At 40.9% G+C, this 17527-nt stretch overlaps 1 pseudogene across 1 annotated transcript in view; it reads left to right on the forward strand.

Annotated features, from left to right (window-relative positions):
• Positions 1-16155, forward strand: part of LOC149409628 (uncharacterized) — a 30077-nt pseudogene extending 13922 nt beyond the window's left edge. Inside the window, exons 6-11 of the transcript XR_016305125.1 lie at positions 721-1074; positions 6224-6354; positions 9294-9414; positions 13471-13577; positions 15056-15257; positions 15819-16155. The product of XR_016305125.1 is annotated as an uncharacterized LOC149409628 (transcript). The remainder of the gene's footprint in view (positions 1-720; positions 1075-6223; positions 6355-9293; positions 9415-13470; positions 13578-15055; positions 15258-15818) is intronic.
• Positions 16156-17527: the final 1372 nt, after the last annotated feature.

Raw genomic sequence — 17527 nt, forward strand, 5'->3', positions numbered from 1 at the left:
CCTAGTTTCCAGACTCACAGAATTAGTTTCCTCAAGTAAGTCGATATGGTGCATGAACCTAGGATAGGTTCCATGCGTCCGCATATAGACATACCTGAGGAATTTCTTCTGGATTTGCTCTATCATATCAATGTATTTCTGGTGGTACGGTGCCCAAACATCGCTCGCATACTCCATCTTGCTTCTCAGTATGCAATCGAACAATGCTAACATAGCATCTTGGTTATTGAACTGCTTGCATGTCCTAATGACAAACCCAAGAAGTTTGTAGCAAGACTGAGTGAGCTGCGATATGTGGTCAGAGAATTTCCACATAGAGATAGCCAATCTAATGTTATTATATATCGATAGGCAGAATGAAATGAACTATTGCTAGAATACACAAAGCACTAATGGAAATGTCCTAAAACAACAATAACGAACCCTGGTGACTGGTAAAATGATCAGCTCTGGATCTGGCTCTAGCAAGCTGGATGGCGGTATAAGAACTGAGTGTGTAAGCGTAAGATAACCCAACCTGTCGGTGTACATAACTTGGCACTCGAGTGTGGCAAACTACTGAATTTCACTTACGAATACCGGCAAATTATAAAGCTTGATTTTGTGTTTTCACTAGTAAAATAACGACAGGTTATAACCCACAACCTACGGATTGATCTATCAATTGTGGTAATCTAATAAATTTTTATTTATTTAAAACATTTTTTAATATATTTTCAGATCTAAAATAATTTCTCATCGCAAAACTCACAGTAAACCTGTAAAGATAGCATGCCAGGCTTGTGAAAATGGAAAAATCATATCTGCCGAAACTACAACAGTAAAGTCTTCATTAACAACATTGACTCTTCAAAATATCTACCCGAGTCTAAATGGTAAAACTAGCCAAATAGAATCTTCCACCGTTGGTGAAAACATATTGTGTTTAAATAATGAAAATATAAGTAATACTGGATGCAATAAAAATAATACGGAAGATGTATTTGGATATTTTAAGGAAAGGAAGAAATTTGGTTTGAGAGAGTTGAAACATACATGCCTAACTCCTTGGATTTGTGATATTTGCGGAAATTCGTAAGTATAATTAATATTTAAGCCTTAGACACATTACGCTATATTATGCGATGTATACATCCGCGAGCCGAACTGCCGAACTAAACCTCAACTTATGGGAAAGAAACGAAGCAACCACAAATGGCGCGAAACGCCGCTTTCAGTTGATTCGTTACTTTCCCGTAATTTGTGGTACGGTTCGCGATAAATTGGGCGTGGTATGTCACTGGGTCATCTTCCACTTCCACGCTCAGTCTATCCACCTCTTCCTTGAACTGACTTTGGATCACTTCCACTGGGTCATCTTCCACATCCGCACAGTCTATCCATCTTTTCCTTGAACTGCCTTTGGAACACTTCCACTGGGTTATCTTCCACTTCCGCACAGTCTATCCATATTTTCCTTGAACTGCCTTTGGATCACTTCCACTGGGTTATCTTCCACATCCGCACAGTCTATCCATATTTTCCTTGAACTGCCTTTGAATCACTTCCACTGGGTTATCTTCCACATCCGCACAGTCTATCCATCTTTTCCTTGAACTGCCTTTGGATCACTTATTTATTTATTTATTTATTGGATGATTTTTATAGCGCCGCTTTTGCGAAATATCACCTCAGGGGCGCTGTACAGTTAATGCAGATATTACAAAAAAAAAAATATATAAATATTACAAATTGAAATTAAGTTAAATAAAATGAAGTACAGAAACAGGTGACACGGAGATGGAGAGTCTGCTGCAAGAATCCTAGGTGGTGAGGAAACTGGACCGGCTGCTGCAGCGAGAGAGTCCACCGCGTCCACCAACAGTGCCAGCACGAGGTTCGTCATCCTTCCAGGTATGTGTCTGCTGCTAATAGAGCGCTGACACAATGTCCTCTCATGGATTCCAGACCTTGGCAGCACCGCTGTGACATTCGACGAAGGTAGAGGATGGAGACTCTGCAGCAAGAATCCCAGGTGGTGAGGAAACTGGACCAGCTACTGCAGCGAAAGAGTGCACCGCGCCACCAACAGTGCCAGCACGAGGTTCGTCATCCGTCCAGGTATGTGTCTGCTGCTAATTAAGCGCTGACACAGTATCCTCACATAGATAACAAACCTTGTGACGCTCGGAAAGTCCATCTCCTTGTACACTTGTTTCTGGTGATTATGTTAGTGGTGCATTGTTCCGAAATAAAAGGCGGCGGACGGAATAATAAATCACCTTGGGCACTTGTTAGGGCTTTCACTGTTTCCAAGAATAACATTGAAAACATCTGGCGTACAACAGTTACCGATTCTCGTCCCAAGTTCAACTTCAACTTCAGCGAATTTAGAATGTTTTTAGCACAATTTTCGATTATTCATTTTTGAAACACTGCACTCTAGTCACATTACTATTAAATTCTGATTACTAATTGGTAAGTTAATTTAAAATGTTGATTCACTGATTTTTTAAATAACTTCAAAGGGATGTTGCCTCGTTTCCCTTGAAAATACTGAAAAAACACAAAGCGGTTGGAGACGGCATGACGCGTCCAGCTGCCACAAAGGGCGCTACTCAAGTCACTTCCACTGGGTTATCTTCCACTTCCACACAGTCTATCCATCTTTTCCTTGAACTGCCTTTGGATCACTTCCACTGGGTTATCTTCCACTTCCGCACAGTCTATCCATATTTTCCTTGAACTGCCTTTGGATCACTTCCACTGGGTTATCTTCCACATCCGCACAGTCTATCCATATTTTCCTTGAACTGCCTTTGAATCACTTCCACTGGGTTATCTTCCACATCCGCACAGTCTATCCATCTTTTCCTTGAACTGCCTTTGGATCACTTCCACTGGGTTATCTTCCACTTCCACACAGTCTATCCATCTTTTCCTTGAACTGCCTTTGGATCACTTCCACTGGGTCATCTTCCACATCCGCACAGTCTATCCATCTTTTCCTTGAACTGCCTTTGGAACACTTCCACTGGGTTATCTTCCACTTCCGCACAGTCTATCCATATTTTCCTTGAACTGCCTTTGGATCACTTCCACTGGGTTATCTTCCACATCCGCACAGTCTATCCATATTTTCCTTGAACTGCCTTTGAATCACTTCCACTGGGTTATCTTCCACATCCGCACAGTCTATCCATCTTTTCCTTGAACTGCCTTTGGATCACTTCCACTGGGTTATCTTCCATTTCCACACAGTCTATCCATCTTTTCCTTGAACTGCCTTTGGATCACTTCCACTGGGTTATCTTCCACTTCCGCACAGTCTATCCATATTTTCCTTGAACTGCCTTTGAATCACTTCCACTGGGTTATCTTCCACATCCGCACAGTCTATCCATCTTTTCCTTGAACTGCCTTTGGATCACTTCCACTGGGTTATCTTCCACTTCCACACAGTCTATCCATCTTTTCCTTGAACTGCCTTTGGATCACTTCCACTGGGTCATCTTCCACATCCGCACAGTCTATCCATCTTTTCCTTGAACTGCCTTTGGAACACTTCCACTGGGTTATCTTCCACATGCGCACAGTCTATCCATCTTTTCCTTGAACTGCCTTTGGATCACTTATTTATTTATTTATTTATTGGATGATTTTTATAGCGCCGCTTTTGCGAAATATCACCTCAGGGGCGCTGTACAGTTAATGCAGATATTACAAAAAAAAAAATATATAAATATTACAAATTGAAATTAAGTTAAATAAAATGAAGTACAGAAACAGGTGACACGGAGATGGAGAGTCTGCTGCAAGAATCCTAGGTGGTGAGGAAACTGGACCGGCTGCTGCAGCGAGAGAGTCCACCGCGTCCACCAACAGTGCCAGCACGAGGTTCATCATCCTTCCAGGTATGTGTCTGCTGCTAATAGAGCGCTGACACAATGTCCTCTCATGGATTCCAGACCTTGGCAGCACCGCTGTGACATTCGACGAAGGTAGAGGATGGAGACTCTGCAGCAAGAATCCCAGGTGGTGAGGAAACTGGACCAGCTACTGCAGCGAAAGAGTGCACCGCGCCACCAACAGTGCCAGCACGAGGTTCGTCATCCGTCCAGGTATGTGTCTGCTGCTAATTAAGCGCTGACACAGTATCCTCACATAGATAACAAACCTTGTGACGCTCGGAAAGTCCATCTCCTTGTACACTTGTTTCTGGTGATTATGTTAGTGGTGCATTGTTCCGAAATAAAAGGCGGCGGACGGAATAATAAATCACCTTGGGCACTTGTTAGGGCTTTCACTGTTTCCAAGAATAACATTGAAAACATCTGGCGTACAACAGTTACCGATTCTCGTCCCAAGTTCAACTTCAACTTCAGCGAATTTAGAATGTTTTTAGCACAATTTTCGATTATTCATTTTTGAAACACTGCACTCTAGTCACATTACTATTAAGTTCTGATTACTAATTGGTAAGTTAATTTAAAATGTTGATTCACTGATTTTTTAAATAACTTCAAAGGGATGTTGCCTCGTTTCCCTTGAAAATACTGAAAAAACACAAAGCGGTTGGAGACGGCATGACGCGTCCAGCTGCCACAAAGGGCGCTACTCAAGTCACTTCCACTGGGTTATCTTCCACTTCCACACAGTCTATCCATCTTTTCCTTGAACTGCCTTTGGATCACTTCCACTGGGTTATCTTCCACTTCCGCACAGTCTATCCATATTTTCCTTGAACTGCCTTTGGATCACTTCCACTGGGTTATCTTCCACATCCGCACAGTCTATCCATATTTTCCTTGAACTGCCTTTGAATCACTTCCACTGGGTTATCTTCCACATCCGCACAGTCTATCCATCTTTTCCTTGAACTGCCTTTGGATCACTTCCACTGGGTTATCTTCCACTTCCACACAGTCTATCCATCTTTTCCTTGAACTGCCTTTGGATCACTTCCACTGGGTCATCTTCCACATCCGCACAGTCTATCCATCTTTTCCTTGAACTGCCTTTGGAACACTTCCACTGGGTTATCTTCCACTTCCGCACAGTCTATCCATATTTTCCTTGAACTGCCTTTGGATCACTTCCACTGGGTTATCTTCCACATCCGCACAGTCTATCCATATTTTCCTTGAACTGCCTTTGAATCACTTCCACTGGGTTATCTTCCACATCCGCACAGTCTATCCATCTTTTCCTCGAACTGCCTTTGGATCACTTCCACTGGGTTATCTTCCACTTCCACACAGTCTATCCATCTTTTCCTTGAACTGCCTTTGGATCACTTCCACTGGGTTATCTTCCACTTCCGCACAGTCTATCCATATTTTCCTTGAACTGCCTTTGGATCACTTCCACTGGGTTATCTTCCACATCCGCACAGTCTATCCATCTTTTCCTTGAACTGCCTTTGGATCACTTCCACTGGGTTATCTTCCACTTCCACACAGTCTATCCATATTTTCCTTGAACTGCCTTTGGATCACTTTCACTGGGTTATCTTCCACATCCGCACAGTCTATCCATCTTTTCCTTGAACTGCCTTTGGATCACTTCCACTGGGTTATCTTCCACATCCGCACAGTCTATCCATCTTTTCCTTTAACTGCCTTTGGATCACTTCCACTGGGTTATCTTCCACTTCCACACAGTCTATCCATATTTTCCTTGAACTGCCTTTGGATCACTTCCACTGGGTTATCTTCCACTTCCGCACAGTCTATCCATCTTTTCCTTGAACTGCCTTTGGATCACTTCCACTGGGTTATCTTCCACTTCCGCACAGTCTATCCATCTTTTCCTTGAACTGCCTTTGGATCACTTCCACTGGGTTATCTTCCACTTCCGCACAGTCTATCCATCTTTTCCTTGAACTGCCTTTGGATCACTTCCACTGGGTTATCTTCCACTTCCGCACAGTCTATCCATCTTTTCCTTGAACTGCCTTTGGATCACTTCCACTGGATCATCTTCCACTTCATTGTTTTTTTTTTTTCTATGTACTGTATGTTTATTATTGAGTGTAAATATGTACACTTACAAGTGCTGTATGCAGAGACACTGGAGGGTCTAGAATCGTTTATAATAATTTAATGTAACTTCGTTAATGTCTTGGCATGTACGATGAAGGAGTTCAACAATGAGTTTCCTTATACCGTCGTTGGAAAAGTAGTGGGGCTTCTCCAATGCCAGGTTTTGGGTCCGTTCCTTATGTAGATTGTTTATTTTTCAGGTTCAAGAAGAGGGAATCCCTATCCAAGCATCTTCGCACCCATTCCGGAGAGAGGCCTTTTAAATGTGACCGTTGTAGTTACTCTGCTGCCACCAAACACACCCTGGTCATCCACCTGAGGAAACATTCTGGTAGGTACAAGTTATTAAACCACCTTTAAACCTTGCCATTTCATACTACACTATATAATTGGTAGCTATTATGGACTTAAAAATTCCCTCTATGTATAAACATGAACTAACCACAAATAATTAAAATTTAAAATTTATTAACATATTCGCCAAACAGTATAGGAGTATTGTTATTTTGTACTCCTCGAGTTGCTGAGCCGGCAGCCGGCCTGGGTGCTGGCTACTAATGATATATAAGTAAAATATCTATTTGATAAATGCATTTTACAAATTTTATTTAAAGCAGAGATGGTTTACATATTTCCCGTAAGCAATCAGGGCACGGGCCCATGATGCTATCTCCCATTTTACCTCATTCCTTTCAAAGTTCATTGGGATTGTTATTGGATATGTAGTTATCTTGGTGTACTAAAATAAAAGTCTCGTTTTACTCAGTTGGAGCTTTTATTTAAGAATGTACAGATGCACATACAGACGCGTTTATTTTACGGGATAAATACGAGTAGGCACTATATTATTTAGCGTGGAATGCAGGCGATATCTAGGTCAAGGTTACAAGCGCGCGAGGTAGTTGACTGAAGACTGAATACTGAATACTCGCTGCGTCGGGCCTATTTATATAGCCCGGCCAATGGCATCAGTAGCTGCGCGAGATCGCTAGTAAACTACGGGTCACTCGCTTCAGCGAGATTCGTCTGGTAGTTTCGGTGGCACTGGAATTATGCCTAGGCAATAGGCTACAACCTTCTAGCGAATGCGCGTAATGTGCTAGTCCAACTTGCAACGTATTGTCGTAGGTAGTTCTAGACGTCAGTAGCCCGTAGACAGGTAGGTACGTAGGAACGCTTTGCATTGTCTGGAGTATTCCTGTTACGATGCTTTTTGTATAGGCAAGACATTCTAGATGAATCTCATCGATCGCTACACATATTTGGCTGTGTCTCCTGGTTCCACAATGCGTCTTTCCATGTATCTGAGTCTTGTTCCCATCAGGGCGGGACTTTGGCACCAAAGGTGAATTGGAGTCTCTTCATCCATTTCACATTTCCTGCATCTATTGGTGTTTTCCACTCCCAACAACTGCACGTGTCTCCTGAGATGACAGTATCCTGTTGGTAGTCCTACCAGTTCCCTTAGTGAGTGCACTATCCATATTAAGTAGTCTCCTGGATAGTGATGTATAAATTCCCGGGAATTTATTTCTGGGGAATATTCCCCTGGACGGGGAATTTTGGGAATTTTGATTTTAACAACATAATACCTCAAAAAGAATAATATTTATTAAATAAAAAATAAAATATATACACATATGGTACATATAGAGCAGGATAGATCCATAAAAACTATTCCCATATATAAAGGAATAGGATCCAAGAGAAAAATAACAAAAAAACACCGAACAAAATTATTTTAAAGTGAGTAGTATCTCTATATAATTGTATACTGTACAGTATTAGTAGCCTATATACACTTTATGCTAGTAAACGGTACATATAAAAAATCAATTGTAAAACTGTAAAACTGTAAACTTCACAGATCGTTACTGTTCATCTAATGATACCGATTGGACACTGACACTATCAACTTCGCTTCCACTTTCACATATTATTCTTCTTCTTCTTCTTCTTCTTCTTCTTCATCCGACCCGAACGAAGTTGTTGCCGACTCAGGATCATCTACGTTTTCTTCTTCCTCAGCACAGTCAATTGGATGTTTGCGTTTGCGAGTACCTAATAGGTTTGAAACATTATGATGCGAAGCAATCTGCTCATCCTTGGAAGAAAGGGTTTTCTTGGGAGCAACTTGAGAGCCTCTTTCAGAGGAAAGAAGTTTCCAATTGTGTGCCACAAATGTTATTTTCCCTGCTCTTTGAGTTGTTAGACGATTCCTCCGTGTTGTATGAATGCGACTAAACGTGCTAAAAGATCTCTCAGTGGCTGCTGAAGTAATGGGAGCAGTCAATATTCTTATGGCAACCTGTGACAAATCAGAAAATCCGCACATCCCCTTCCACCGGGTCACAGGCGTGATTTTATCGACACACTTCCATAGGAATGCCTTGCTCCATGATTCTTCTTTAGCCCTATAATTGGCTAAATCAACAGTCTCCATATGACTTGCTACTTCGTCAATGTGTGCTTCAATTCAAGTGCTTCAAGTTGCTGTGCGTGGCTTAGCAGATGTCCTTGGGAACCTGGATCTTGTAGGGCAGCAGCCAGATGTATCGGAGCAATAGCAAATTCTTTGCGCTGCGCCGCCTTTTCCAGTATTTGCTTCTCTTCGGCATGTGACAGTAGAGACGCTGGAAGAGTTTTACTTAGACTGCTCTCAATATCCTCAAAAGCATACAATGCTTTGTGTGTTAGTGGATCGTCTCCCTCTAGCTGTGTAATCCAGGAAACAATCGGTCGCAGAACATCGGCTAATGATGTCACTCTTGTCCAGTAAACATCATCGTCCAACAGGCTGTTCTTCATATCACGAGGTAAAGATGAGGCAGCTTCGTTTATTGCAAATGTTTGCAAGCTTATTTTACATGCTAACACTCAATAAAGCATCCAAGAGAAGTGTAGAAACCATTTTATTAAAAATAAAATAAATTCCCCATTTTCGGGAATTTATTTCAGGTCGGGGAATATTCCTGTTCCCGGGAATATTCCCCGGGGAATATTCCCGGGTCTACATCACTACTCCTGGATCATCCGGGGTCTGGTCCGTTTATGAGTACTTTGGATTGTCTCATTCCTGGTGCTCTCTCCCAATCCTTCCAGTACTGGGATTTGACCCACCTTTCAATATGCCGCCCATCAAGATCTTTCAAGCTGCCACTCCTACGGCCGGCGCGGATCACGCAAGCGATGCTTCCGCCCCTTTCATTTCTAGTCTGTCAGTCCGTTCGTTACCTTCAATGCCTTTATGTCCTGATTATTTTGTTTCAGGAGAGAAACCCTACTCATGTGATAAGTGCTCCTTTCGTTGCTCTACAAGGGGTTACCTGAAGATACACCTCAACAATCATCAGGGGATCAAGCCGTTCGCCTGTCACCTGTGTCCATACAGGTATGATTTATCTTTCCTCAGAAATCATAATATTATATTCCCCTCTAGGGTACTTAACCTTATCTATGCATGGGGCTGTTGCATATGAGATCTATTGACAGCTTTCTCTGTATGCAGATGTCGCATACATACATTGTGTCTAAACATGTCGCGTGGCGATAGAATGCACTTGAGCAGTAGTTTTGGAAAACCCGCACTGGAATTATCAAGTCGCTACTTTAAGTCTTAGATGTTTATAACTTATGTTTTAACTTTTAATTTTTTCTCGTGCAGCCGTGGAGTTAACACGATATCGAGTGATTTGAGTGATGAAGACAATATTGTTCTTCTCTATCTTTATTATAACGATGATTTTCGGTTCACCCATACAACGAAATCAATATTAATTGTAGGGTATTCATTGCTGCCATGGAACTACATGAGAATGATGTCAAATTGACTTTTTTTCCAACCTTAATCACCCCTTCTTCGCTAAATCCTTTCTTACTTATTCCGTTACATCATAATTACATAAACACCACCTCCACCTCCCACAAATACACCATTTCTGTCAAACGAGTAGTAGATGCATATACAACTAGCTTAGCGTGCTACCGGCACTGTCAGTAGCGTGCAACTGACATCAAACCTGTTGTCGACACGTCGCATTGAGTACGAACACTAGCAAAATAGTTTTGAAATATCACTATTTTGTTATTCTTACATAAATCATATACGACTACCATAATACGGGCATGAGCCTAGTATGGTAGTTGAGAAAATCATCAAAATTGTAGTCTTTTAAAATTTATGAAATAAATTTAAAAAAAAAAAAAACACGACCAACGGTAGGTAGCGTGATAGTTATTGGTTCCCACCCGGGCGTTGCGGGTTCCATCCTCAACCTGTTCAGTTCTCCATCATTGCACAAGCCACTTTTCCACTTATGGTGATGGAAATGGGTGGCTTTTCATCATTCTGAGATTATTTGTATCCCGGAAATGTTTTTTAAATTTTTTATGTGACTACCGCACGAGAGTCCCAACTGCTCCCAACCTTCTGGAGCCAGTGAATAAGGGCAGAGGGCAGGGGAAGGAAATGGGGAAGAGGAAGGTGGGGGAGTACCTGGCAGATCAGATCAGATCTGGTCACCAAACACGGCTGAAGCCATTTCAAGCAATGTTTCAATTCTTTTTCAATTCAATTTGTTTATTCCTTTAAAAACATTACAAAATTACATTTTATTTCGTTTTTAAGTATATTTGTAAAATGGTATTACATAATAGTTAGCGGTGTATAAACTATACCAGCATCAATAGAGCTTGCCTTTTAAAGGCAGCTTCACCGATGCTAAATATGTCGATATCCGAATTAATTCTGTTCAACAGCAAGACTGCTCTCCCCACCGGCATGACCATTGGCAAGTTAGTCCTGCAGGCCGGGAGATAAAACAGTCTATGCTGTCGGTGACGGAGATAACCATCAGGAACATAGAGACTAATACTCTCCATGATAGTCGGATTTACTAACCATCCACGAATCAGTTTGAAGAAGTGTGATACAATATACACATCTCTTCTGACCCGTAGATGGTTCATACCGAGCATGCCCAAGAGAAAGTCAGTAGGATAGAGCCACGGGTAGTAGCCATACTCCCTCAGGTAGAGGAATCTCAGAAATTTCTTCTGCACTCTCTCCAACATGAGGGAATACTTCACCTGATGTGGGCTCCAAACCACCGACCCACTCTCAAGCCTACTCCTAACCAACGCAATGTATAGCACTTGGAGAACCCGGGTGTCTCTAAAATTCATCGCAGTGCGTAGGACGAAGCCCAGCATTTTCAGTGAAGCACTACACGTCATTTCGATATGAGCATGAAATGTCAGCCTACTATCAAACATGATGCCAAGATCTTTCATAGTGGAGACACGTTTTAAACTTCGGGCATTCATGGTATACCGGTAAAACCAAGTATGACGTGCCCTTGTGAAAGAAAGAATGAAACATTTAGAAATATTGAATTCGATCCGATTCCGTTTACTCCAGTCAACAATTCTATTAATGTCCGATTGGAGTCGAATGCAGTCTTCTAAAGTTTTAATTTCCAAGAATAGTTTTAGGTCATCAGCAAAAAGAAGTGACCTGGAATGCAGAATATTTTCTGTAATATCGTTAATAAAAATTAGAAAGAGGAGCGGTCCTAAATTAGAGCCCTGTGGAACGCCTGAGAGTACAAGGAATAATTTTGACATGAATATTCCATGAGATACAAATTGCTTTCTTCCAGTAAAATAGCTTGCAAAGAATATGAGAAACCGTAAAGAAAAACCTATAGTTGACAATTTATTTAATAATATGTCATGGTTTACGGTATCAAATGCCTTCGAGAAATCATTATATGAGCAATCTACTTGGTAGCCCTTATCTAAAGATTTGGAAACATAATCTGTGAGTACCAGTAGGTTAGTATCTGTTGATCGACCTTTTCTAAACCCATGCTGTTCCGATATTAAGAAAGGCTCTACTTGAAACAGCACATGTTTATGAATTATCGATTCGAATAACTTAGCCGGGGCGGAAAGTATTGCCACTGGCCTGAAATTTTCGACAGATGTCTTTGATCCACTTTTGAAAATGGGACAAATTTTTGAGACTTTCCAGGAATCAGGAAATATACCAGTATCTAAAGATAGGTTGAATATAAAACTTAGTGGCATTTTTAAAAATTCAACACATCCTTTTAAAAAAAATACTGGAAGAAAGTCTGGCCCAAGTGAATGTGTATGTTTCATGTTATTAATTGAAGATTTAACATCTGATTCGTCTATATGACTTATATCAATGTTTTGGGCTCCCTTCACATTCAACTTGGAAGCAGAAATGGGATTTAGTAATGGAGGCTCATTACTGTACACTGATTGGAAATGGGTTGCAAATGCATTGGCTACATCCGCTCCTCTAACTTCCCGATCACCATGCATCATGATGTCTGTTATACCACCATCCTTGCGCAGTGATTTTACGTAGTCCCAAAATGCCTTGGGATCATGCTTGATATCACTCTCTATTGAGTCGACATACGTTCGGAATGCTATATGAACATTTCTTCTAACAACTGCTCTGAGATTACTGAACATTTCATACTCATTTTGGTCACCAGTAGCTTTCCATTTTTTATGGTGAGCATGTTTTTTCTCAATGCTCCTGATGGTATCTCTAGTGAACCACTTCGGATATCTACGTCCACCTCTGTTGGGAGGTTTCCTAGGGAAGCAAGCGTCAAATACATTATATATACATGAATAAAAATGGTGTAGCGTCTCATTAACGGTATCGAATTTAAAAAGTTCATGCCAATCCAATTGGCTCATCATCTGATAAAGTTTGACAAAATCACCCCTACCAAAAATCCATCCCCGCAAAGTGCCGTCTGTAGTTTTAGGTAATTTGGTAGTCTTCGGAGGCTTTTTACAAGAATACCGGAACTCTAATGCGGGGTGATATTTGTCCTCATATACGAGGGGAGAATCGCTATGTATGACATTTAATTCAATGTTACACAAAACGAATAGTGACATTCTGAATAATAGTAATATACTATTCTGAAGAATAGTAACATTCTGAATAGTGGTCAGCCTTCACAGCCCCCTTGCAGTCTTCACAGGCTCCTTGCAGCCTTCACAACCCCCTTTAAACATTCACAGCCCCCTTGCAGCCTTCACAGCCCCCTTGCAGCCTTCACAGCCCCCTTTCAGCCTTCACAGTCCCCTTGCAGCCTTCACAACCCCCTTTAAGCATTCACAGCCCCCTTGCAGCCTTCACAGCCCCCTTTCAGCCTTCACAGCCCCCTTTCAGCCTTCACAGCCCCCTTGCAGCCTTCACAGCCCCCTTGCAGCCTTCACAGCCCCCTTGCAGCCTTCACAGCCCCCTTGCAGCCTTCACAGCCCCCTTGCAGCCTTTCAGCGCCCCTCCATTTGCTCGTTATAGACTATCATATAGTTATAGATTCAATAATTTAAGTTATAAAGCACCATTGATGTGATTTTCCTTAATGTTATGTCTTTTATGTTACAGATCTGTGGATTCTTGCAAGCTCTCCGCCCACAAGCGTACCAAACACATCTCTAATGCTAATTCTACTGTTGTTTCCAAATACAATATTATATCTTCGGAACACCGGGGTTTGTTACACACCAACTATTTATTATTGACTAGCTGTTGTACCTCGCCACGCATTGCTGCGGCTCAATCTGTCTGTGCAGATACAGAAACAATAGCTTGTGTTGCTTTTACGTCCAGATGACGCTGTTTTTCAAAATATGCATGTTTTTACCTGTCACAGGTGACATCTATTTAAAATAAGTTAGACACAAAATTGACAGGTAAAAACGTTTTTTATTTTTTAAACAGCGCCATCTGTTGGACATAAAAGCACTGTCTGCAGACAGACTGAGCCACAGCAATGCGTGGCGGGGTTCGGCTAGTATTTGAATATAAAGCTTGGTGTTTTCTCTTTCTAACGCCGCGTAGTTCATTTTTCTAACTATGACGGTAAGGCAGACATAAGGATTTCTATTAGACTATATGAGTTGTTCTAAAAAGCGAACAAATTGTCTCTCTGGTTAATAGCTTTTTGTTTCCAAATTCAAACAAATTAGCCAGAGAAGTTAAAATAATTCTATGAAAAAACATTATTAGCATTTCAAAAATATTTGTCAAGGTTTGAAAATTTTAAGATCACTATTTTTTTATATAAAACGGAACACGTAAAAAAAAAATATTACCAAAATGTCGGGTTTGTAATACTAAAATCTGAAAGTATCTCTCACAGAGGCGGCTCGTGGTATATTGTGAAAAATGCCCAAATATTATTATCTGTATCAATTTGTTTGTAGAGTCCGCGACTCGAAATACATATTATGTTAATACAGTAAATTGGAAATAAATACACAATCCATATACTTACGGCAAATTATTTTTGTATGTAGTTGTGCACAATATTAAAGTAAATAAAATAAGAGTTTGATCCTATTTGACAATTATCTTTTACGTTTTTTGTTTTGTTTCATTCTTCAGCTTCATTCTAAATCGATAACAACTTCAATAATTATTTCGAACCTTTCCCGAACTATCCAATTGAAAAACGACCATTGTTCCACACACTACAAGCGTGTAAAATGAAAAACTGACATTTGTTTATGTCACCATCTCTGTAAAACATATAATATTCATCGTGTTGTCTCCACCACGGTCATGACCTAAGCGTCCTTGAGCTTTCTTCGGTACCTAATTTTTACTTTGACGAAAAATATAGTGCCATCTCATTTATTCTATGGCGCGCATAGGGACAGAAGATGCCAAAGTGGACATTCTTTAAATTGACCCAGCGAATCGTGTGGACTTGTGAATGAAAGCTTCTATTGGGTACAACAGATGTCTCTACTTGTTACTCGCAACCGCCGATGTTTCGCGTTACATTTTAAATAAATTAAGAATAAGGCCAGTTGTTTTGATGCACATCATTGATTATTATTGTTGTCTTATAATTTTAATTGCCACCATAGATAAATGGGTGTATCCTCACCCTGTTGACATTTCCTAGAGCTATCAGTATTTGCTTTCAACTCCTAATATATCTGACTATGTATCACTAATCTAGGTGTGGAATCCTTCGTCTGTACTCTGTGCAAGACGGCGAAGCACTTCACCGTTGAAGCGGCGTTCAAGCGCCATATTTCACGCCACCATCGCGCTACTCTTGCGTGCCGTCAGTGCGACTTCACGACAAGCGTCGACAAGGATTTGAAGCGGCACTTAACCACCCACGACAAGGAGCAGATCTGTCAGATTTGCAACTATAGGTGAGTTCATATTTTAGTTATTGCTTTTTTATGCGAATACTGAACAAGAATAGCTAGGTACTTCACAATCTTCATCTTCCCCATCTCCTTCCCCCACCACTCCCATAACATACCCCAATCTCTGGCTCCCAACCATCTGGAGCCAGCGAGACTATGGCATTCCCAATTGGGGTATGTTGTGAGGCTGAAGATAGTGGGGAGGAGAAGGAAAAGAGGAAGGTGGGGAGATACCTGGCTAGATCTAAGATCTGGTCACCAAACACGGCTAAAGTTATTTCAAGCAACGTTTCAATTCTGAATTGTGGTCATGCACCAGGGCGATACTAAGAGTATCTTCCACTATGAAACGTGATTAATCAAATAAAGTTTACTTGCGCATGCCGGGATTTTAACCCGCGACCTCCGGATTGCTTTTCTGACACGTAGGTATTTATACCTTAACCTTTTCAACGCAATGTGTCCTATTGCGCTGCAAAATGTATGTGTTTTAGTGAAACTTCTTGTATAACATGAGCGACCACCGCCACGATAAGGTTAATAATTAATATCTTTCTATTACAGAACTTCACAGATGAAAGTGTTCGTCAAGCACATGACTACACAACATCCGGACGAGCCATCTCTGCTTGGACAGTCTCAAAACATGGCTGTTAACATTACAAAACCAAACGCACCTATCCAGCCAATAGTTGGCACAACCCTACCTACTACGGTGTTACCCTACGCATTCAGCCCGATGATTTTAAACATACCAAATGCGCAGAATTTGAAGCCATTGAACAAACAAGGTAACAGTGTTGTCAGCGTGCAAAATGTAGTGAGTAATCAGGGAATGGTGAATTATCAGCAGGCGACACTGGTTCCTACTTTGAATTTTTACTGGGGTGCACAATCATAGAATGCCTATGGATTAGTGACCAAAGGAATGAGTTAAGTTACTGTTTATTGGAGTTATCTTTTGTACACTAGTGTTACAATCAGTTGTTGTTAGTGCCAAGGAGCGATGGAGCTACTATCTAAAATTAATAATACCATTAAACAACCAAATATCAAAAAAGTTGCATTATAAAAATGTACGTACAGTCGCACTTGGTTATAACGATCACGGCAATAGCGAGTTCACGGCTATAATGAGCAATTACAAAACCATATTTTAGTTCAGGCTTATCGAGGCCGATTCACTGATATCATCATCATCATCACTTTTGGCTCTACAACCCCTGGTGGGTCTTGGCCTCCTCAAGAGTCTTCCTCCACTCATCTCGGTCCCGCGCCAGCTCTCTCCAGTTTCGAAGCTCCAAGGCAGACAAATCTTTGAGGACGTTGTCGCTCCATCTTAACCTTGGCCTTCCCAGGCTCCTTCTCCCTATCGGTCTTGAGCTCAGCAGGGACTTTGGTTCTTGATGCTCGGTCATTCTCTCCACATGACCTAGCCACCGAAGTCTTCCCAGTTTTATGAACTTTGTGACGTTTAGCTCCTTAAACAGAGTATAGAGCTCATTGTTATAACGTCTGCGCCAAAATCCATTTTCTAGAACCGGTCCGAAGATGCGCCTCAAAATTTTCCTTTCAAAAACGTCCAGTGCTCGCTCATTCTTCTTAGTTAGAACCCACGTCTCGGCTGTGTACGTAAGCACTGGTCTAATTAGTGTTTTGTACACTAATACCTTGGTGGTTCTGGAAAGCAGTCTGGATTTTATTTGAATTCACTGATATACCAAGCAAATAATTTTGTCATCACAATTTCTGGATACATGAATGGGTCATTGGGTCTGCAAAAATAATAACAAATTATTATAAGCAATAATTTGTCGCCACAAATATCCATACAAATTGAAAATATCTCATATCTAAGTATAAATAAATGCCGCTGACAGGAATTGAACCCGCACCTTATGATGTCCGGTCAGGTGCTCTGGGCCACCGAGCTACGTCGGCTTATTTCCAACACGCCAAATAATTCAATATGTACTAGTACTTCAATCAACAATTATTGCATATTATATTTTTTTTCACCTGTAAACAACTTTAATTTGTAGGAAAGGTTTTGTTAGTGCTAAATTTCCCACTAGATGGCGTCGAGACATATTATATCTACATTTGTTGGTGAAATGTTTTGACTTGTCAAATATTATTATTTTTTTTATGATATACTAATGCTTATTATATAATGTTTATAACTGAAAAATAGTTGGGAATTATTCTCGAAGTAAGTCAAACAAAGAAAGGGGTGGGATTTTGCTATCCCATTAGAGACGGATTCATATTTT

This window comes from Hesperophylax consimilis, chromosome 30 (genome assembly GCF_061612785.1).
Source record: "Hesperophylax consimilis isolate HC1 chromosome 30, BYU_Hcon_1.0, whole genome shotgun sequence".
NCBI lineage: Eukaryota > Metazoa > Arthropoda > Insecta > Trichoptera > Limnephilidae > Hesperophylax > Hesperophylax consimilis.